The sequence below is a fragment of the Hyperolius riggenbachi genome, chromosome 2 (genome assembly GCF_040937935.1).
Source record: "Hyperolius riggenbachi isolate aHypRig1 chromosome 2, aHypRig1.pri, whole genome shotgun sequence".
Taxonomy (NCBI): Eukaryota; Metazoa; Chordata; class Amphibia; order Anura; family Hyperoliidae; genus Hyperolius; species Hyperolius riggenbachi.
The window spans coordinates 21705363-21727901 of NC_090647.1; positions in this window are offsets into that span (position 1 = coordinate 21705363).

Consider the following 22539-nt stretch of genomic DNA (forward strand, 5'->3'; position numbering starts at 1 on the left):
AAATTTCGCGTAATTACTGTAATACAGATTATGGCCGTAAGTATATAATCGTAATGAAGAAGGATTTCGTGAAATTTCGCGTAACCGTAATTTTCGCGTATTTTTCGCATTACAGTGGGTGTCGCGAAATTACGTTTGCCTTGCATGCAACCGTTTGTAAGCGTAGTTACATGACGTAATTTCGCGATAGTTCATATTACTGTAAGCGTTAATTTTCGCTTAGTTTTCGCGTTACGGTGGGTATCGCGAAATTACGTTTGCCTTGCATGCAACCGTTTGTAAGCTTAGTTACATAACGTAATTTCGTGATAGTTCATATTACTGTAAGCGTTCATTTTCGCTTAGTTTTCGCGTTACGGTGGGTATCACGAAATTACGTTTGTCTTGCATGCAACCGTTTGTAAGCGTAGTTACATAACGTAATTTCGCGATAGTTCTTTTTACTCTCATTGATCACAGTGTAATGTAAGCGTTCGTATGCGAAAATTTGTTAGCGTTCGTCTGACTACTGTTGATTCGCTTCTGATTGGCTGATGCGAACAATAACAGGAAGTTGAGCAATCTCATAGGGGAAGAGGCTGCCTGCACGTGTTACAGCACAAACGAGGACAGGAGACAGAGCTGAGCAGTGTGTTTGTCACTAGAGGAGACTGAGACAGAGATGCCTCCCAGAATCCCTCCAGGCATGAAGGAAATGCTTATTACGGTAATGAATCAAACACATTGTATATCATTTTTTAAACTGTTTTGGTGAATGTCTTTACCATCTAAAAGGCTCACAGGTTTTACAGAGGGTTTGTATTGTAGCATTGTTACCTTCAGGCTAGCTTCACATCTAATATAACATAGCGCTTTCCGCAGGTGCGTTTGTGTTAGGGTAATGTGTTTTTACTGTTTTTTTTTGGTGTGTTTGGGTGTTGCGTTTTTTATATGCAGGTGCCTTTTTCATGCTTACTGCGTGTGTTTGTATGCATTTGCGGTTCGCGTATGTGTTTGCATTTTTTTTTTAGTATATGAAAAATGGTTGGGAAAACAGCAGAAAGCGGAAAAACATCATAGATCTTTAACCGGTTCAGCACCGCAGTGCCGAAAATCTCATGCATTCGAGCAACGTTCACCTTCCATTCATTCGCCTATAACTTTATTGCTACTTATCACAATGAATTGATCTATATCTTGTTTTTTCCGCCACCAATTAGGCTTTCTTTGGGGGGTACATTTTGCTAAGAGCCACTTTACTGTAAATGCATTTTAACAGGAAGAATAATAGAAAAACGGAAAAAATTCATTGTTTCTCATTTTTTGGCCATTATAGTTTGAAATTAATATACGCTACCGTAATTAAAACACATGTATTTTATTTGCCCATCTGTCCCGGTTATTACACCATTTAAACGATGTCCCTATCACAATTTATGGTGCCGATATTTCATTTAGAAGTAAAGGTGCATTTTTTCAATTTGTGTCCTTCACTATTTATAAGCTTATAACTTTAAATAATATAATAACATATTCTCTTGACATGCATAATTAAAAAGTTCAGACCCTTGGGTAACTATTTATGTTTTTTTTTTTGTTTTTTTTTTAAACGCATAAGCGTTGTTTACATGCATTTTTCCCTGCAAGCGTTTTTGCCATGTGACGCGGCCTCAGTGGTGTATCAATAGGGGTGCAGAGGTTGCGACTGTCCGATCGCATCGCGGCCCTTGGTCCATATGAGCCCCGAGCGGCCCTCCATCAAGCATAATATTAGCTCTCTTTTGGTCCTGTGCTGTTAATTATCACTTCTATAGATCCTTTATAGTAGTAATTATTAACAATCATCCCCTACTTGCTCCTCTGACACTGCGGTTATATTTGTTATGTATATAGTGCTTGGGGGGGCCCCCGTATAAAATTTGCCACGGAGCCCATAGCTCCTTAGGCTTAGCTAAGCCACTGGTTACCTTGATTGATATGCAGTTTTGTTAACCACCCTGGCGTTTAATATTGCGGCAATTTTTTATTTTTTAACAAAAATTTTTTTTTTCTACTAACAGAATACTTCAGGGGGGTGGGGGGGAAAATGAGTTGAACTTACGCGGGGCTTCTAATGGTCCGCCGCAAACATCCTGTGCCCACACCAGCCACTCACCGACGCTCCGGCCCCCGCTTCCGGTTCACTTCTGGAATTTCCGACTGAAAACCACTGACCATACTGGTCCTGTGCAGTACGCTCCTAGTGACATCAGCTGTAGCGAGGACATGGCAGCGCAGAGACAGTGCTTTTCAGTCTGAAATGCCAGAAGTGAACCAGAGGCGGGGCCGGAGCATCGGTGAGAGGCTGCACTGGCACAGGATGTCTGCAGGGGACCATTAGAAGCCCCGGGTAAGTTCAACTCATATTCCCCCGACCCCATACAGTATGCCTTCAAGTGTTTCTTTATCTTGCAAGCATTTTTGTAGACCACTTGCAAGTTGCAGGCAGCCCTGAAAACTGTCCATCACCAGCATGCGTACAGTATAAAAAAATGTAAGCAATTTCCATACATTTTGTTGTTATTGTGGACTATGAGCCCTGCATGAAAATGAAATTTGGACTAACTTGGGGATTCCTCCTGCCCCCCCCCCCCCCCCCCAGCCAGCGAGGTTCCCCAGAATCCTCATGGTCCCCCTTCAGTGTTCCTGTCCCCGGTAACTTTGACCATGCAAGTGCAGTTCTCTATGTTGCGCATGCGCAGTTCTGTGAGACTGAACCATGCATGTGTGGGACTCTTACGTTGCACAGTATAAAGAAACACAGCATGTGTGATGGGAGCGCACGCGGGCGACTTCAGCTAAAGTTGCCGGGAACAGGACCACAGAGTGTACCAGGATGGTGCATGAGGACCTCGCGGGCTAGAGGGGGCTGGAGGAAACTGCTCATGGCCCCTTTAACTGCGTTCAGCCATCAGGGGACAGTGGTGGTGGAGGAGGGGCTGCCTGACTGCAGAAGGTAAAGGAGTGGCGGACAGGAAGGGAGGGGGGACAGGATGCTTACTAGGGGCCTGCCTGAGCCCACTAACGCAGTTTGGCTCAGTTGTACGCAGTTGTGTCCGCTTTTCAGCATCTGTAACATTGATGTTTCTGAAAAGCGGACACAACTGCGCACAACTGTTAGTGGGCTCAGTCCCAGTCTGGGTACACCTCTCTGGCTAACCTATATGGGGGGCAACTGTACGTGGGTACTATATCAATGTCAACTCTGTACCTGGTTAACCAATCCTGGGGGCACCTACCTGGTTAACTTATACTTGGAGCAACTATACCTGGCTTCTATAGTCGGACCACCTTTACCTGTCTTCCTTTACTGCGGGCAGCTATACCTAGCTACCTGTACTGGCGGCACCTTTAGCTGGCCACCTATACTGGGGCATCTATACCTGGCTAGCTGCCTACTTATACTGAGGGTGTTTTCTTTTTTGTTGTCATGCATGGCATTTATAACATTATGTGAAAACTGTTGGCTGTTATGTGATTATTCCAAATTGAGGGGTGGGGGGCTATTCTCACAAGTTTGCCTCAGGCAGTAAAAAGTGTACAACCGGCCCTGTCTGCCATGCAACTGGCAATTACATTTTCTCAGACAGAGTGTGAAAATCTACTATACAGTTAAATATAGAGTATAATAGCACACATTGTACAAACAGTGTACTTTGCGTTATGAAAGTGCCAAGAGAAATTACTATGCAGTACCAGAACGGTATCATCCACAGGGCAAACCTAGGCAGTTGCATAACTTGCATAAGACCTGGAGACAGCCTAGGGGCCCAGTGGCTGATAGCCCCCACTTAATCCTGATAAAAGAAATCCCGGTGCTCATCAACGCTGATATCTTGTCTAGGGCATTATGCCATCTTAATCCTTTTCGGCACATTACTGAGTGTAAACAGCCCCCTAGATTTATAAGGGCACTTGGGCCATGCAGAATTATGGATGTAATAGACAGTTATGTACTGTATGTGTAGCAGAGCAGTGGCAGAGTGGGTGTTGTCAAAATACCTTGTGTTGTTATCAGAAATTGAAGCAAAATTGTTGCAAAATGCACAGCAAGCCAACATGATTTTGCATGCAGGAGTAGTTGTTGGCCACGGAGGCAGCGCTCGAGATCAACAAAAGGTGGTACTGGATGGGTTTAGGGTTGAATGCAGCTCTCAAAGGTGTGTTGCAATGAGATTACCGCTGGTATGCCAAATGATGTAAGACTAGAGCTAGTAGGGTGATAGCAGTAGCAATTCGTGGCCCCTCAACTTTCAGCAGGGAGAACACTTTTGCTATTATAACTGGCATGTTGAATTTGATGTAATGCATCATCTGTGCCACTAGACACATTTTGGTTCATTTAGGCATGAGAAAGGCAGTAGCAATTGGAGATGGATTTGGCTTGCCCTGTGATACAGTGGACCCCATACTGGCATCTACTGATGAGAGCAGTGTATGTTTATGCCACCCAGTGTAGGGGTGCAGATGGTTTTTATAGTCACTCATATCTTGTGCATAATCTCTCCCAATAGCCATCAACTCTATTTATAGAAAGCAATAATCGGTTTCTGTTATAGCCATTGGTGGTTCTTAAAATCTGTCCCTATCCAAAGGTAGGCCCCAACATCGTGTCCCCTTATATCTTCTAATACTCATTGTTAATCTCAAATTACTAGCAGCAGTCATAGTTGGCTACCACAATTTTTGAACCCGGTAATTATTAATAATATCATATTCTACATGTGTATTTCATCTAGTTGTATGTAAGAAAAACACTAAATAACTATTGTGTAATACATATATTTGGTATTAATACTTTTTTTTAATTTATTTTACAGACCTTCAGCCAAGGTCAATATGACCGAGTGTCACGGCGGGACCAGCATGTCCTGATTGAGAGGGTCCAGAGGGTGCTGAGGACACAATACAACCGTGTCCTCAGCACCAAAAAGGTCCAGATCCTCTGGTCGGTAGAGATGGGCCGAACCTCCGATTTTAGGTTCGCGAACCGGGTTCGCGAACTTTCGCGGAAGGTTCGGTTCGCGTTAAAGTTCGCGAACCGCAATAGACTTCAATGGGGATGCGAACTTTGAAAAAAAAAAATAATTATGCTGGCCACAAAAGTGATGGAAAAGATGTTTCAAGGGGTCTAACACCTGGAGGGGGGGATGGCGGAGTGGGATAGATGCCAAAAGTCCCCGGGAAAAATCTGGATTTGACGCAAAGCAGCGTTTTAAGGGCAGAAATCACATTGAATGTTAAATGACAGGCCTAAAGTGCTTTAAAACATCTTGCATGTGTATACATCAATCAGGTAGTGTAATTAAGGTACTGCTTCACACTGACACACCAAACTCACCGTGTAACGCACCGCAAACAGCTGTTTGTGTAGTGACGGCCGTGCTGGACTGGTGCGCACCATGGCGAGAGTGCAGGTTTTGGTGGCTTTACAGCTCATATGGTCGCCTGGCTGATGTAGCTGAATGACAGAACAGTGACTGTCCAGCTGATCAAATTTGGTCTGACCACAATGAAGCAACGACCTTATTATCTTTTGTGTGCCCCCCGAGACACTCATCTAGGCGCCGGTCATTGCTTCATTGTGATACGCAAGCCCCTTCACCACGGCAAGGTAATGATCACGAAGGGGAATGGGCGCATGTACATGCCTTTTCTTTTGTTGTTGCAGCTGCCCGCAGTGCAGCCAGAAAAATTAGGCAGTCATGTACACGCACCCGAAAAATTATTACAGCGGCCGCTGCTAGCAGCGGCTTAAAAAATTCAGCAATCCGCCTGGAGTCCCGGACCCTGTTGGTGGTGGCGGAGAAGGTAGTGAAGCGGCCTGCAGGCAGACATGCTGTGTGGAGGGACTGGGAGCGACTTAGTCTTCTTGGGGCAGGCCAGGCAGCCAGTCACACGGCGTGCAGGCAGAGATGCTGTGTGTGCGGGGACTGACTTAGTCTTGGGGCGGGCAGCAGCCCTCCGGGATCCATGCCTCATTTATTTTGATAAAGGTGAGGTACTTAACACTTTTGTGACTTAGGCGACTTCTCTTCTCTGTGACAATGCCTCCAGCTGCGCTGAAGGTCCTTTCTGAGAGGACGCTTGCGGCAGGGCAGGAGAGAAGTTGGATGGCAAATTGGGACAGCTCTGGCCACAGGTCAAGCCTGCGCACCCAGTAGTTCAAGGGTTCCACATCGCTGTTCACAGCAGTGTCTACATCCACACTTAAGGCCAGGTAGTCGGCTACCTGCCATTCCAGGCGTTGGTGGAGGGTGGATCCGGAAGGGCTACGGCGAGGCGTTGGACTAAAGAACGTCCGCATGTCCGACATCACCATGAGATCGCTGGAGCGTCCTGTCTTTGACTGCGTGGACACGGGAGGAGGATTAGTGGCAGTGGTACCTTGCTGGCGTTGTGCCGTCACATCACCCTTAAAGGCATTGTAAAGCATAGTTGACAGCTGGTTCTGCATGTGCTGCATCCTTTCCACCTTCCGGTGAGTTGGTAACAGGTCCGCCACTTTGTGCCTGTACCGAGGGTCTAGTAGTGTGGCCACCCAGTACAGCTCATTCCCCTTGAGGTTTTTTATACGGGGGTCCCTCAACAGGCAGGACAGCATAAAAGACGACATCTGCACAAAGTCGGATCCAGTACCCTCCATCTCCTCTTGCTCTTCCTCAGTGACGTCAGGTAAGTCAACCTCCTCCCCCCAGCCGCGAACAATACCACGGGAAGGTTGAGCAGCACAAGCCCCTTGCGATGCCTGCTGAGGTTGTTCTCCTGCCGCTGTCCCCTCCTCCTCCTCCTCCTCCCCCAAAGAAACACCTTGCTCATCATCCTCTGAGTCTGACTCGTCTTCTGCACACGACTTCTCTTCTTCCTCCTCCTCCCCCCTCTGTGCTGCCGCAGGTGTTGAGGAAACAGCTGGGTCTGATGAAAATTGGTCCCATGCCTGTTCCTGCCGTAACGGTTCCTGGTCACGCTCATTCACAGCTTCATCCGCCACTCTACGCACAGCACGCTCCAAGAAGTAAGCGTAGGGAATTAAGTCGCTGATGGTGCCCTCACTGCGGCTCACCAGGTTGGTCACCTCCTCAAACGGCCGCATGAGCCTGCATGCATTTTTCATCAGTGTCCAGTTGTCGGGCCAGAACATCCCCATCTTCCCAGACTGTTTCATTCTACTGTAGTTGTAGAGGTAGTGGGTCACGGCTTTCTTCTGTTCTAGCAGGCGGGAGAACATGAGCAGGGTCGAGTTCCAGCGAGTCGGGCTATCGCAAATGAGGCGTCTCACCGGCATGTTTTTTTTGCGCTGAATTTCCGCAAAGCGTGCCATGGCTGTGTAAGACCGCCTCAAATGCCCACAGAACTTCCTGGCCTGCTTCAGGACATTCGCTAAGCCAGGGTACTTTGGCACAAATCTTTGCACAACTAGATTCATGACATGTGCCATGCAGGGTATGTGTGTCAGCTTCCCCATACGCAAAGCGGCAAGCAGATTGCTGCCGTTGTCGCACACCACGTTGCCTATCTCCAGGTGGTGCGGGGTCAGCCACTCATCCACCTGTTTCTTAAGAGCAGCCAGGAGAGCTGCTCCAGTGTGACTCTCCGCTTTTAGACAAGCCATGTCTAAGATGGCGTGACACCGTCGTACCTGGCATGCAGCATAGGCCCTGCGGAGCTGGGGCTGTGTAGCTGGAGAGGAGAACTGCCACTCAGCCAAGGAGGAGGAGGACAGCGAAGAGCATGTAGCAGGAGGAGAGGAGGTGGCAGGAGGCCTGCCTGCAAGCCGTGGAGGTGTCACAATTTGGTCCGCTGCGCCCTGCTTGCCATCGTTCACCACCAGATTCACCCAATGGGCTGTGTAGGTAATGTAGCGGCCCTGCCCGTGCTTGGCAGACCAGGCATCCGTGGTCAGGTGTACCCTTGACCCAACGCTCTTCGCAAGAGATGACACCACTTGCCTCTCAACTTCACGGTGCAGTTGGGGTATGGCCTTTCTGGAAAAATAAGTGCGGCCTGGCATCTTCCACTGCGGTGTTCCGATGGCCACAAATTTACGGAAGGCCTCAGAGTCCACCAGCTGGTATGGTAACAGCTGGCGAGCTAACAGTTCCGCTACGCCAGCTGTCAGACGCCGGGCAAGGGGGTGACTGGCCGAAATTGGGTTCTTCCGCTCAAACATTTCCTTCACGGACACCTGACTGCTGCTGTGGGCAGAGGAGCAGGAACCGCTCAAGGGCAGAGGCGGAGTGGAGGAGGGTGCCTGTGAAGGTGCAAGGGAGAAAGCGGCAGAAGCAGATGATGCACCTGAAGGAGGAAGAGGAGAAGGAGGGTGACTTTTCTTTTGTGTGCTGCTGCTGCTTTTGCTCAGGTGGCCTTCCCATTGCTGTTTGTGCCTTTTCTCCAGGTGCCTTCGTAAGGCACTTGTCCCTACGTGAGTGTTGGCCTTTCCACGGCTCAATTTTTGTTGGCAGAGCGAACAGATGGCTTTGCTCCGATCTGAGGCACACACATTAAACAATTTCCACACCGCTGAGCCACCCTGGGATGTGGGCACTATGGGGACCTCAGCAGCTGATGCTGAAGGGCAAGGCGGCTGGCTGTACATAGGTGGCGATACATGGTGCCGGACTCTGCCACCACCAGCTGTTTCTGACGAAGAGCTGCCCCAGCTTCTTTCAGCAACTTCTCTCCTCCTACTACTCTCTGACTCCCCGTCTGAACTGTCCCCCTCTTCATCTCCTCTATTGGGAACATACAGAGGATCCCTATCATCGTCAGCATCGTAATCATCCTGCCCAGGTTCGCTTGCCTCAGAAAAATCCAAACGTGTAGGTCCTTCATCCTCCTTACACGTTACATCCATAGTGTTGCCGCGTAACGCAGACATAGGAGCTGGTGAAAAATCATCTGGCTGTAACAACAATGGCTGTGCATCAGTGATTTCACCACTAAATAATTCTTGCGAAGTGTCAAATGAAGCGGAAGTGGTGCTAGTAGTAGCGCTGGTGGCTGAGCAAGATGAGGTGTTCTGTGTCGCTAAATACTCAACCACGTCCTGACAATCTTGGGAGGTGATGGGACGTGCCTTCTTCCGAGCACTGTACTGTGGGCCAGGTCCACACGAAATTACATTTACACGACCTCGCGCAGACCTGCCGGGTGGCCTTCCTCTGGCTCTGCCACTACCTCTTCCTCTACCTGTTTTATCCATATCGGGTATGCACGGAGTGGTATATCACACTGCGTGCACTCACGTAGGTAGGTGGGTTCACTTAACTGCACAGGTATGCGCACTGATGCGGTGGGTTCACTGAACACAACAGGTATGCAGTGGCGGGTTCACTGAACAGAACAGGTATACAGTGGCGGGTCCACTGAACAGCACAGGTATGCAGTGGCGGGTTCACAGCACAGGTATGCAGTGGTGGGTTCACAGCACAGGTATGCAGTGGCGGGTCCACTGAACAAAACAGGTATGCAGTGGCGGGTTCACTAAACAGGTATACAGTGGCGGGTCCACTGAACAGAACAGGTATGCAGTGGCGGGTTCACTAAACAGGTATACAGTGGCGGGTCCACTGAACAGCACAGGTATGCAGTGGCGGGTTCACAGCACAGGTATGCAGTGGTGGGTTAACAGCACAGGTATGGTGGGTTAACAGCACAGGTATGCAGTGGCGGGTCCACTGAACAAAACAGGCATGCAGTGGCGGGTTCACTAAACAGGTATACAGTGGCGGGTCCACTGAACAGAACAGGTATGCAGTGGCGGGTTCACTAAACAGGTATGCAGTGGCGGGTCCACTGAACAGCACAGGTATGCAGTGGCGGGTTCACAGCACAGGTATGCAGTGGTGGGTTAACAGCACAGGTATGGTGGGTTAACAGCACAGGTATGCAGTGGCGGGTCCACTGAACAAAACAGGTATGCAGTGGCGGGTTCACTAAACAGGTATACAGTGGCGGGTCCACTGAACAGAACAGGTATGCAGTGGCGGGTTCACTAAACAGTTATACAGTGGCGGGTCCACTGAACAGCACAGGTATGCAGTGGTGGGTTCACAGCACAGGTATGCAGTGGTGGGTTAACAGCACAGGTATGGTGGGTTAACAGCACAGGTATGCAGTGGTGGGTCCACTGAACAAAACAGGTATGCAGTGGCGGGTTCACTAAACAGGTATACAGTGGCGGGTCCACTGAACAGAACAGGTATGCAGTGGCGGGTTCACTAAACAGGTATACAGTGGCGGGTCCACTGAACAGCACAGGTATGCAGTGGCGGGTTCACAGCACAGGTATGCAGTGGTGGGTTAACAGCACAGGTATGGTGGGTTAACAGCACAGGTATGCAGTGGCGGGTCCACTGAACAAAACAGGTATGCAGTGGCGGGTTCACTAAACAGGTATACAGTGGCGGGTCCACTGAACAGAACAGGTATGCAGTGGCGGGTTCACTAAACAGGTATACAGTGGCGGGTCCACTGAACAGCACAGGTATGCAGTGGCGGGTTCACAGCACAGGTATGCAGTGGTGGGTTAACAGCACAGGTATGGTGGGTTAACAGCACAGGTATGCAGTGGCGGGTCCACTGAACAAAACAGGTATGCAGTGGCGGGTTCACTAAACAGGTACACAGTGGCGGGTCCACTGAACAGAACAGGTATGCAGTGGCGGGTTCACTAAACAGGTATACAGTGGCGGGTCCACTGAACAGCACAGGTATGCAGTGGCGGGTTCACAGCACAGGTATGCAGTGGTGGGTTAACAGCACAGGTATGGTGGGTTCACAGCACAGGTATGCAGTGGCGGGTTCACAGCACAGGTATACAGTGGCGGGTCCACTGAACAGAACAGGTATGCAGTGGCGGGTTCACTAAACAGGTATACAGTGGCGGGTCCACTGAACAGCACAGGTATGCAGTGGCGGGTTCACAGCACAGGTATGCAGTGGTGGGTTAACAGCACAGGTATGGTGGGTTAACAGCACAGGTATGCAGTGGCGGGTCCACTGAACAAAACAGGCATGCAGTGGCGGGTTCACTAAACAGGTATACAGTGGCGGGTCCACTGAACAGAACAGGTATGCAGTGGCGGGTTCACTAAACAGGTATGCAGTGGCGGGTCCACTGAACAGCACAGGTATGCAGTGGCGGGTTCACAGCACAGGTATGCAGTGGTGGGTTAACAGCACAGGTATGGTGGGTTAACAGCACAGGTATGCAGTGGCGGGTCCACTGAACAAAACAGGTATGCAGTGGCGGGTTCACTAAACAGGTATACAGTGGCGGGTCCACTGAACAGCACAGGTATGCAGTGGCGGGTTCACAGCACAGGTATGCAGTGGTGGGTTAACAGCACAGGTATGGTGGGTTAACAGCACAGGTATGCAGTGGCGGGTCCACTGAACAAAACAGGCATGCAGTGGCGGGTTCACTAAACAGGTATACAGTGGCGGGTCCACTGAACAGAACAGGTATGCAGTGGCGGGTTCACTAAACAGGTATGCAGTGGCGGGTCCACTGAACAGCACAGGTATGCAGTGGCGGGTTCACAGCACAGGTATGCAGTGGTGGGTTAACAGCACAGGTATGGTGGGTTAACAGCACAGGTATGCAGTGGCGGGTCCACTGAACAAAACAGGTATGCAGTGGCGGGTTCACTAAACAGGTATACAGTGGCGGGTCCACTGAACAGAACAGGTATGCAGTGGCGGGTTCACTAAACAGTTATACAGTGGCGGGTCCACTGAACAGCACAGGTATGCAGTGGTGGGTTCACAGCACAGGTATGCAGTGGTGGGTTAACAGCACAGGTATGGTTGTTTAACAGCACAGGTATGCAGTGGCGGGTCCACTGAACAAAACAGGTATGCAGTGGCGGGTTCACTAAACAGGTATACAGTGGCGGGTCCACTGAACAGAACAGGTATGCAGTGGCGGGTTCACTAAACAGGTATACAGTGGCGGGTCCACTGAACAGCACAGGTATGCAGTGGCGGGTTCACAGCACAGGTATGCAGTGGTGGGTTAACAGCACAGGTATGGTGGGTTAACAGCACAGGTATGCAGTGGCGGGTCCACTGAACAAAACAGGTATGCAGTGGCGGGTTCACTAAACAGGTATACAGTGGCGGGTCCACTGAACAGAACAGGTATGCAGTGGCGGGTTCACTAAACAGGTATACAGTGGCGGGTCCACTGAACAGCACAGGTATGCAGTGGCGGGTTCACAGCACAGGTATGCAGTGGTGGGTTAACAGCACAGGTATGGTGGGTTAACAGCACAGGTATGCAGTGGCGGGTCCACTGAACAAAACAGGTATGCAGTGGCGGGTTCACTAAACAGGTACACAGTGGCGGGTCCACTGAACAGAACAGGTATGCAGTGGCGGGTTCACTAAACAGGTATACAGTGGCGGGTCCACTGAACAGCACAGGTATGCAGTGGCGGGTTCACAGCACAGGTATGCAGTGGTGGGTTAACAGCACAGGTATGGTGGGTTCACAGCACAGGTATGCAGTGGCGGGTTCACAGCACAGGTATGCAGTGGTGGGTTAACAGCACAGGTATGGTGGGTTCACAGCACAGGTATGCAGTGGCGGGTTCACAGCACAGGTATGCAGTGGTGGGTTAACAGCACAGGTATGGTGGGTTAACAGCACAGGTATGCAGTGGTGGGTTAACAGCACAGGTATGGTGGGTTAACAGCACAGGTATGCAGTGGTGGGTTAACAGCACAGGTATGCAGTGGTGGGTTAACAGCACAGGTATGCAGTGGTGGGTTAACAGCACAGGTATGCAGTGGTGGGTTAACAGCACAGGTATGCAGTGGTGGGTTAACAGCACAGGTATGCAGCCACCAGCCAGCCCAGGAACAAGTTAAGCCTAACTAATCTTTCCCTGAGAGACAGTCTGCAGCAGCTCGCCCTACTCTCACTAATGCATGCACACGAGTGGCCGTAATGGCCGCCGCTGCCTGCCTTATATAAGGGGGGGTGGGGCTCCAGGGGCTAGTGTAGCCTAATTGGCTACACTGGGCCTGCTGACTGTGATGTAGAGGGTCAAAGTTGACCCTCATAGTGCATTGTGGGGCGAACCGAACTTCCGGAAACGTTCGCCTCCCGCAGGCGAACGCGAACCACCTAAGTTCGCCGGCAACCGTTCGCCGGCGAACCGTTCGGCCCATCTCTACTGGTCGGACCTAAAGCGGAGGAACAGGGATCTGGTGGCCAGGGTGACCGCTGAAACCCGATGTAAGTCATCATAGTATTACTATATGTAGGTCTATTTTGGGTGTTATGCACTGTATCTATTGATCCTATACAAAAAGCCATTGGGACTGAGATACGCGCAGGTCATTGGAGGATCGGAGGGGGCGGGCCGGTATGTGCCTGTGGACCAGATCAGAGATGTAAGTCGGGCAGGTCTTAACCGTCTTATGCACTGATTTACAGGCCAACCACAGGATTTTGAAATTGATCCTAAAGCTGATGTGGACCCAGTGTACACTGTAGGGCTTTACAGAGCGGAGTTGTATAGGCAATGAGACTATGTTTGTTTAGGATGGAGTTCCTCTTAAACTCTAAACCCCCCACCCCCTCCCCCCCCCCAAAAAAAAAGTCACTTAACTGGTGCTTCTACCAATCTCTTGAAGACGTCCGGTACTTAATGATCATTTGGTCCACTGCTATGGCTGAGTTTTGTTTTTCGAGCCACCGTGCATCCTTGCTCCCGTCTCTGTCCTGCACAGGCACAGGATGTTTTAAGGGGGCTGGTAAAAGCCCCAGGTATGTGACTTTTTTTGGGGGGGGGGTTCACATTTGAAGAGACTCTGAAGGGAGGAAAAAAATCTCACTTTTTGTCTTATATATAGCAGGGGCATGTGTGCCCCTGCTAAACCGCCGCTGAACGGGGGTCCCTTATCCCCCAACCCCCCCCCCCCCCCTGCAAAACCCACTACTTTCTTGGTCGTGGATTTTGCTGCTGCTGGAGGCAGGGCTAATGGCCGCAGCCCTGCCTTTCAGCGCGTCTATAAGGCGGCTGATCTCCGCCTCTCCCCGCCCATCTCAGTGAAGGCACAGTGAGAGGGGTGGGCAGAGGCGGTGGTCAGCGCTGATAGATGCACTGAGAGGCAGGGCTAATCGCCGCAGCCCTGCCTTTCAGCGTGTCTATAAGGTGGCGGATCTCCGCCTCTCCCCGCCCCTCTCAGTGAAGGCACAGTGAGAGGGGCGGGCAGAGGCGGTGGTCAGCGCTGATAGATGCACTGAGAGGCAGGGCTAATGGCCGCAGCCCTGCCTTTCAGCGCGTCTATAAGGTGGCGGATCTCCGCCTCTCCCCGCCCCTCTCAGTGAAGGCACAGTGAGAGGGGTGGGCAGAGGCGGTGGTCAGCGCTGATAGATGCACTGAGAGGCAGGGCTATAGCAGTTAGCCCTGCCTCACCAGTAAGTGATCCCCGGGCAGAACGGAGGGGATTTGGGAGGTAAGCGACCCCTGTTCAGCGGCGGGATAGCGGCGGTTTAGCAGGGGCACACATGCCCCTGCTATATATAAGACAAAAAGTGAGATTTTTTTTCTTGCTTCAGACTCTGTTTAATGTTCACTTTAAATGAAGTACAGTCTTTTCTAATCATTTTTTAAAATACTAATAAAAATATTTGTATTTAGACTAAAAAGTTAATCCTTTGTATCCATTTTATGACATACTGTATATGTTTCACAATATATTATGTATTATTTTCAATTACAGCTGGACATGCTGCCCCCCCCCCCCCCCCTGCACAGCCCCAGCGCCAGCAGCGCCGAAGAGTGGCCAGGCCCAGCTCCTCCCGGGGTTCCTCTCCAGGGCCTTCTCACCACAGCCAGCGGCGAGTGAGACGGACATCAGGCCGATATGGTAAAAATCTTAAACTTTATAATTAATATCCCATATTAGGTTAACTGAAGTCAGGTCCTGTTTCCATTACGTGCGACGCGGCTACATAGCTGCATACCACCGCGGCTGTCCGTAAACCAATGCACGTTAATGGAACAGTTTCCATTGCATGTGGGTTTATGCAGAGCGGCGCAGTGATCCAAGAATGTGCAGCATGCTACAGATTCTCGCACAACTGCATCCACCTGTACACGTGTCCCCTCTCCTCTATCAGGAGATGCAGAAGTGATGCCAAGGCAAGCAGAAGTGATTTCATAAGACGAGGTAGCTGCATCAGCATCACTACGATAGTGGCAATGGGCACTAAATGTTATTATGTAAGCTGGGCATTATAGGTTCTTTTTTATTCCCCAAAGAAACCAAACCAAACACATAATATCAATCACATGATTAACTACATTTATTATTGTAATAGTGGCATTGTTTCATATAAAAAGTATAATCATTGTATACCAACTGGTTACACTATTTTCCCCATTTTTTTCTACAGTTTCTCTAGCCACTTACCAGTGGGTGACATCGGAGCTCAGGAGGCTCAGGAGAAAGGTCCGGGCGATCCCCATCCTCCAGAATCAGGTCCTGGAGCTGCGTGAAAGGTCCGCCCGGCACGAAGAACTAATAGCACGGCTGATGGGTGTCGGGGGGAGACCTGACGCCTAATTTTTATTTACATTTCTTTTTTTGTTTTATTGTAAATAGTTTTTTTTTTTTTTTTTTTGAAGAATTGAACTTCATCCCAATCAGTAGTTGCTAACCCCTTTTACAAAAAAAAAAAAAAAAAAAATACCATCAGTGGGTGCTGTATGGCTGATATTGTGGTGATACGCCTCCCACAAGAAACCCCTCCCACAAAAAAATAAATGTTTTTTGTGTAAAGGTTACTATACTCTTGTGTATCTTTTAGAGCACAATAGGACGATCTCACTTCTCACTATACATTTAACTAAAGGATTATTAGGAGCACCATAGTAATACAGTGTTTGACCCCCTTTCGCCTTCAAAACTGATTTCATTCTACGTGGCATTGATTCAACAAGGTGCTGAAAGCATTCTTTAGAAATGTCGGCCCATATTGATAGGAAAACAAAACCTGTCGCCTGGCAGCCCTGCTGGTCTATTTGGCTGCAGTAGTATCAGAATCAAAACTGAATCAAGCATGCAGCTAATCTTGTAAAAAAAATCTGACACGAATATCAGAAACCCCTGATCTGCTGCATGCTTTTTCAGGGGCTATGGCTAAAAGTATTAGAGGCAGAGGATCAACAGGGCTGCCAGGCAACTGGTATTGCTTAAAAGGAAATAAATATGGCAGCCTCCATATACCTCTCACTACCGTTGTCCTTTAACCCTCTGGGGATAACACAAGATAGTTTTATGATAATTTCAAGGTTTCAAATATATATTACTGTGTAATGTGCAAAGGCTGATAGGTTGAAGGACAAGGAAAACCACAGAATCCGGGGATAAATTGTCAGGAAAGGTCACAAACATGGCCAGGGGCATACACACTACATCAGGTAATTTAGGCACAAAATCGTAAGACTGGGCCAAACCAATAAGAATTCAGGGTCATACACAGGTGAGGTATTGAAGTACACAAGGGGTCATTCACAGGATAGGTAAAGGAAATTCTGAGATCAATACATGAAGCCTCAAAGGTAATAAAAGTACAGGCAAGGTTCAGCAACAAGAAAAGATAATGAGAGCACACCCAGCAGCACAGCACCAGCTACATACTATAACAGGCACTGAATCACTGAATGACCATGTTTAAATACAATATTACAAAAACCATGGCTGGCCACACATCATCTCAACCAATAAGCAGCAGTTTTTTGGATAACATTCTTTAAAACACAGCACACTGATGGTGGTGAAATCGATGTGAAGAAATATCGGAGTACAAAATGTACAGCGTGGGCGGCTCTAGGGTCGTGGAGGTTGACCTGGGCAGAGAAATATTTGTTGTCCCCTTCAGCCGTCTACGGCGATATGGTATGTTATACATGATAAATGACTACATACGTTACAGACATTGTATAGACACATTTTTCTCCGGACACAATTGGTAAATTTTGCTGTATTTTGAGACTGCATTTTGCCAGCTTTCGCCGTTTCCACCAGGCACCACGTGGAGGTAGCAGCTATGCCCAGTTTTTTTTTTTTTTTATTTATTTTTTTTTATTTATTTATTTTTATATTTTTTTTTATAACTTTTTTTTTTATATAACTTTATTTTTTTGATTCTATGTGCTTGAGAAACAACTTTAAACTGGATATATGGGGGAAAAAAACAGTCAGAAACAACAGTGGGATGCAGCGGCTCAGCCTACACCATCACCCTCATTCTAATGACATTTCTGGACTCATTTAACAAACTAATTATCTTAGCAAAAAAGGGGAGCAGCGGCTCAGCCTAGACATAGACCATCACCCTCATTCCCAGGACACTTATAGTGTAAGTTAACAGACTATTAATCTGTGACACAAAGAGGGGAGCAGCGGCTCAGCCTAGACATAGACCATCACCCTCATTCCCAGGACACTTATAGTGTAAGTTAACAGACTATTAATCTGTGACACAAAGAGGGGAGCAGCGGCTCAGCCTAGACATAGACCATCACCCTCATTCCCAGGACACTTATAGTGTAAGTTAACAGACTATTAATCTGTGACACAAAGAGGGGAGCAGCGGCTCAGCCTAGACATAGACCATCACCCTCATTCCCAGGACACTTAGGGCCCGTTTCCACTAGTGCGGTGCGAATCACCGGGATTCCACCGCTGACGAAATCGCATGCGGATGCGATTCCGCGTGCGTTTTTTGCCGCGATTTCGCATGCGATTTCGCATAGGCAGGGTATATGCGAATTTAACCATGTCACTGCCTGGTTCAATTTGCATTAGTTTTCGTGCGAATTCGCACGCGAAATCGCGGCAAAAAACGCATGTGCATTTTCCCTATTAAATACATAGCCTGCGAATCGCCTGCATTCCTCACGCAGGCGAATTCTGCAGGCCCTACCGTGCAGAAAAATCCTGCACAGAAAAACGCACCAAAAAAGTAACAAGTGGAAACAGTCTCATCCACTTGTATTGGTTATGCGAATCCGCATGCAGACAACGCATGCGGATTCGCTCTAGTGGAAACGGGCCCTTATAGTGTAAGTTAACAGACTATTAATCTGTGACACAAAGAGGGGAGCAGCGGCTCAGCCTAGACATAGACCATCACCCTCATTCCCAGGACATTTCTCTCAAAAGTGTGAAAAAAAAATTAATCTTAGCAATGAGAGGGGAGTAGCAACAAAACACTACTATGAAAGACAGCAGCAGGTTTTTGTATAAAATTGTATTCAGCAGAGCACCCTGATGGTGGTAACACTGAGATGAATGACAGCAACAGGCCATAGTTATGGTTTATGTGGTGGTGGTGGTGGGGGGGCAGTGAATCCTGATGGTGGGAACACCGCTGTGACGAACCAACGCTGCTTTTTGGTATATGTATATGGTGATGACAACACCATTATTAAGATCAACAGTTTTTTGGCAAAAAAAATTTTTCCCACGAGCTTCCTAATGGTGGGAACACTGCTAAGAATAAAAACAGGACTAGCGATGGAGAGGGAATTTAATGTGCACCCATTCTGTCCCTTGATATGACAGGAGGACCCAAGTAGTCACTGGCAATCCAGGACTGGTTCATTTTTAGAAATGTTAGTCTGTTCACCGAATCCGTGGACAAACGGGATCGCTTATTCGTGACCACACCGCCTGCCGCACTGAATGTCCGCTCTGATATGACACTGGAAGGTGGGCATGAAAGGAGTTCAAGGGCATACTGAGCCAGCTCACGAGAGGTATCAAGTCTGGCGGCCCAATACTCCATGGGGTCCTCTGTGCGCATGCTGTCTGGTGCACTGAGTGACCCCATATAGTCAGCAACCATACGATGAAGCCGCTGCTCCTGACTTCCTGGTACTGCTGCTGCTGCAGCAGGCTGATCTGAACCATAAAATTGCCTCATGGCACCAAACAGGTCTCCTGGTCTACTGGCTCTGCTTGGCACAGACACCTGTTGCGTAGGATGAGTGAGGATAGCTGGGCTTTGAGGCATTGGAAAAGCCGCTAACAGACGCTGGACGAGGGCCTGCTGTAGCTCACCCATCCTCTCCTCCTGCCGGCTGGAAGGAATGAATTGAACAAGCTTACCCTTGCAGCGCGGGTCTAAGAGGGTGGCCAACCAATACTCTTCCCTCTCCTTAATATTGCGTATCCAGGGGTCCCTTTGGAAGCATCTTATCATGTGACCAGCCATTGGGAAGACCAGAGCCTGCTCCTCCACATCCTCCTCCCCACGTGTACTTAAAACTGTAAAATCATCCTGATGTTCATCTTGCATTACAGTTTCACCCCAACCATGAACCAGAGATGACGCACTACTCTGCTCTCCCTCCTCATCATGCTCAGGCACCTCCAGGAAATCCTCCACAACATCTACATCCTCATCCTCCACCTGTGGCTGAGACTGGCTGCTTTGGAGTGAGTGTTGTTGCTCCATCGCAGCAAGGGCATCCTCTCAAGCTGTCAACAGGCTAGTGAGTGACTCATCCAGAATGAACACAAGAGGGAGCACATTACTAATACTGACTTGCTCACTGCTCACTATCAGAGTAGCCTGATGGAATGGAGCCAAAACATAGCAGAACTGATGGATCATGTGCCACTCTTCCCTAGTGATGTATCTGAGTGTTGCACTTGCACCTGATCTCTGGGTGCTTTGCTCCAGGATATACTCAGTTACTACTTTTTTCTGCTCCCATAACCTCTCCAGCATGTGGAGGGTGGAGTTCCACCTTGTTGGACTATCTACCATGAGCCTGTGGGGGGGCAGGCCATGGCGCCGCTGCAATTGAGTGAACAATGTGTTGGCAACTGAGGAATTTTTGAAATGAAGAGCGATACTCCTTGCAGTCTTTACCAAATCACTCAGGCCTGGGTAGGATCGCAAAAATCGCTGAACCACTAGGTTAAGTACATGTGCAAAACAAGGCACATGAGTGATATTGCCATTTCTAAGGGCAGCCTGCAGGTTTGCAGCATTGTCACAAACGACGTGACCAATCTGCAGTCTTCGTGGAGTTAGCCACTTCTGCACCTGTTGCTGTAGCATGGAAAGGATGTTGACTGCAGTAAGTCTGTGTTCCCCAACACTCACAAGCTGGAGCACCGCCTGACAGCGTCGGTGAGCCACATTGGTGTAACAGCGTGCTCGCTTAGCGGGGGTGGGGGTTACAGTACCAGTAGAGACATTGGCACAGGGAAATGCACAACTGTTCCCCTTGACACCACGAGGTGGTGAAACCAGATCACTGACAGGCCCAGGACCGGAACCCTCCTCCTGATTATGGAGGGTGACCCAATGCGCAGTGAATGAGAGGTAATGTCCCTGCCCGTGGCTGCTGCTCCATCCATCCATGGTGAAATGTACCCTGTCACCTATTGAATGATCAAGTGACAGGGTAACATTCTCCAGCGTGTGTTGATACAGAGCAGGGACCCCGGTCTTAGAAAAATAATGGCGACTTGGGATCCGCCATTCTGGTAATCCATACTCAAGTAATTGGCGAATAGCGGACCCCTCCTCCACAATAGAGTAGGGCAGCAGCTGCTGGGCCATAGCCTGTGCCAATAGGCCATTTAGCCTACGGATTCTACGATTGGATGGAAGTGGTGGCCTTGTCGGTCGCATTACCTCGCTGATCAAGGGCTGGGTGCTGTGAGATGATGAGGATCGTGCAATGGAGGAGGATGAGGTCTGGCCTCTGTTACCTGACTGTGTTGCAGAGGGAAACCTAGTTGGAAGAGGCGGGACAATGTCAGACGCTGGAGAAGAAAGGGAAGGCGTCGGCAAATGGGACTGTACAGTATTACTCTCTTTGCTTTTTCTGCCCTCTAGAACTTCTTGGATAAGGTTATACTGCCTCTTGTGGTAGTTTTTTAGGTGGGAGTGTTGTGCACCTGTTCCCACGTTTGACAATTTTTTCCCTCTGCGCATCCTGACACCGCACCCTGGAATAGTACAAATTACAATCAGAGGATCAACGTTTGAGACGGTAAAATATTTCCAAATTGGTGATTTCTTCTGTGAAGGTTTGTTTAATGAGGTTACAGTCCCAGGCCCTCCAGTATGGGAGAGGGTGCCTTCAGATGAAGGCTCTGTCTGCGGCTGCTGCCTACTGTTTGCTGCACCTACACTACCAGAGGAGACCGTGTGGGCACTAGGCTGAGACGCCATTATACGCCGATGCACCCTCTTCCTCCTCTGCCGATTGGATTCATCAGAACTGGCATCACAGTCAGGGTTATAATTTTCATCCAAGAGCTCATCATCACTGTCTCCCTCTTCAGAACCCACCCCCTCATCATGAACACCAAAGGCAGGCACTTGTTGCGGGGAGACTTCCACCGGGTAAAAATTTTGCTCCCTGGACAGCTGCAATGGATTATTGGGTTTGCACGCTATGCTCTCATTATCACCTGCTACGACTGCATGCGTGATGTCAAGGTTAGCATTCTCCTCAACATCAACCTCCAGTAAACTCTGGCCATCAGGCAGATTTATGTCTGCCTGCTGAAGAGCTTCATCCACAAGGTTGGAAATATGGTCATCAAATAACAGTGCAGACTCCTCAGGTACAGGCAGGGGAGGACTGGGACCTTTTGGCCTGGGGGGACAACACAAACTAGAGGCCCGTTTCACGGCATCCCCAGCCCAAAGCCATATCTTTCTTGTGTGCAAATCTTCAAATTGTGATGACTAACAGCCCCAGCCACACACACACACACACACACACACACACACACACACACACACACACACACACACACACACACACTATGTACCTGATGTCTAACCCCATTTCTCCGCACAATCCACCTGCCTTTTCTGATGCCTAACCTTAAAGGAGTTATCAGGCTTTTTTTTTTTACGAAAATAAGTGCTACTTACCCAGGGCTCGTCCAGCCCCAAGCTCCCAGCATGTCCCTTGCCGCAGCTCTGCAGTCAGCTGTTCGCTGCCGCTGCCTCCCAGCCCCCGGCGATGACGTCAGGCCAACTGTGCCTGTGCGAGCGGCGCTGTCAATCACGACACATGGACCAGAGCGTACTGTGCAGACGCAGAACTACTGCGCCTGCGCAGTACACTCCGGTCCACGTGGCGGTGATTGACAGTGCTGCTCGCACAGGCGCAGTACAGGCCGACACCCAGGTCAGACTGGTGCCATCGCCGGGGACTGGGAGGCAGCGGCAGCGAATGGCTGACTGCAGAGCTGCGGCGAGGGACATGCTGGGAGTGTGGGGCTGGAGGAAGCCCCGGGTAAGTAGCACTTATTTCATTAACAATGCCTGATAACTCCTTTAAACAACACCCCCCCCCCCCCCCCCCCACACACACACACACACACACACACAAAACTACCTACCTGGTGATGCCTAACCCCACTCCTGCCCACCCACCATACAAACTACTTGTCTGACACCTACTCCCCCCCCCCCCCCCCCTCCAACTACCTGTTTGACAGTGCCTAACTGCC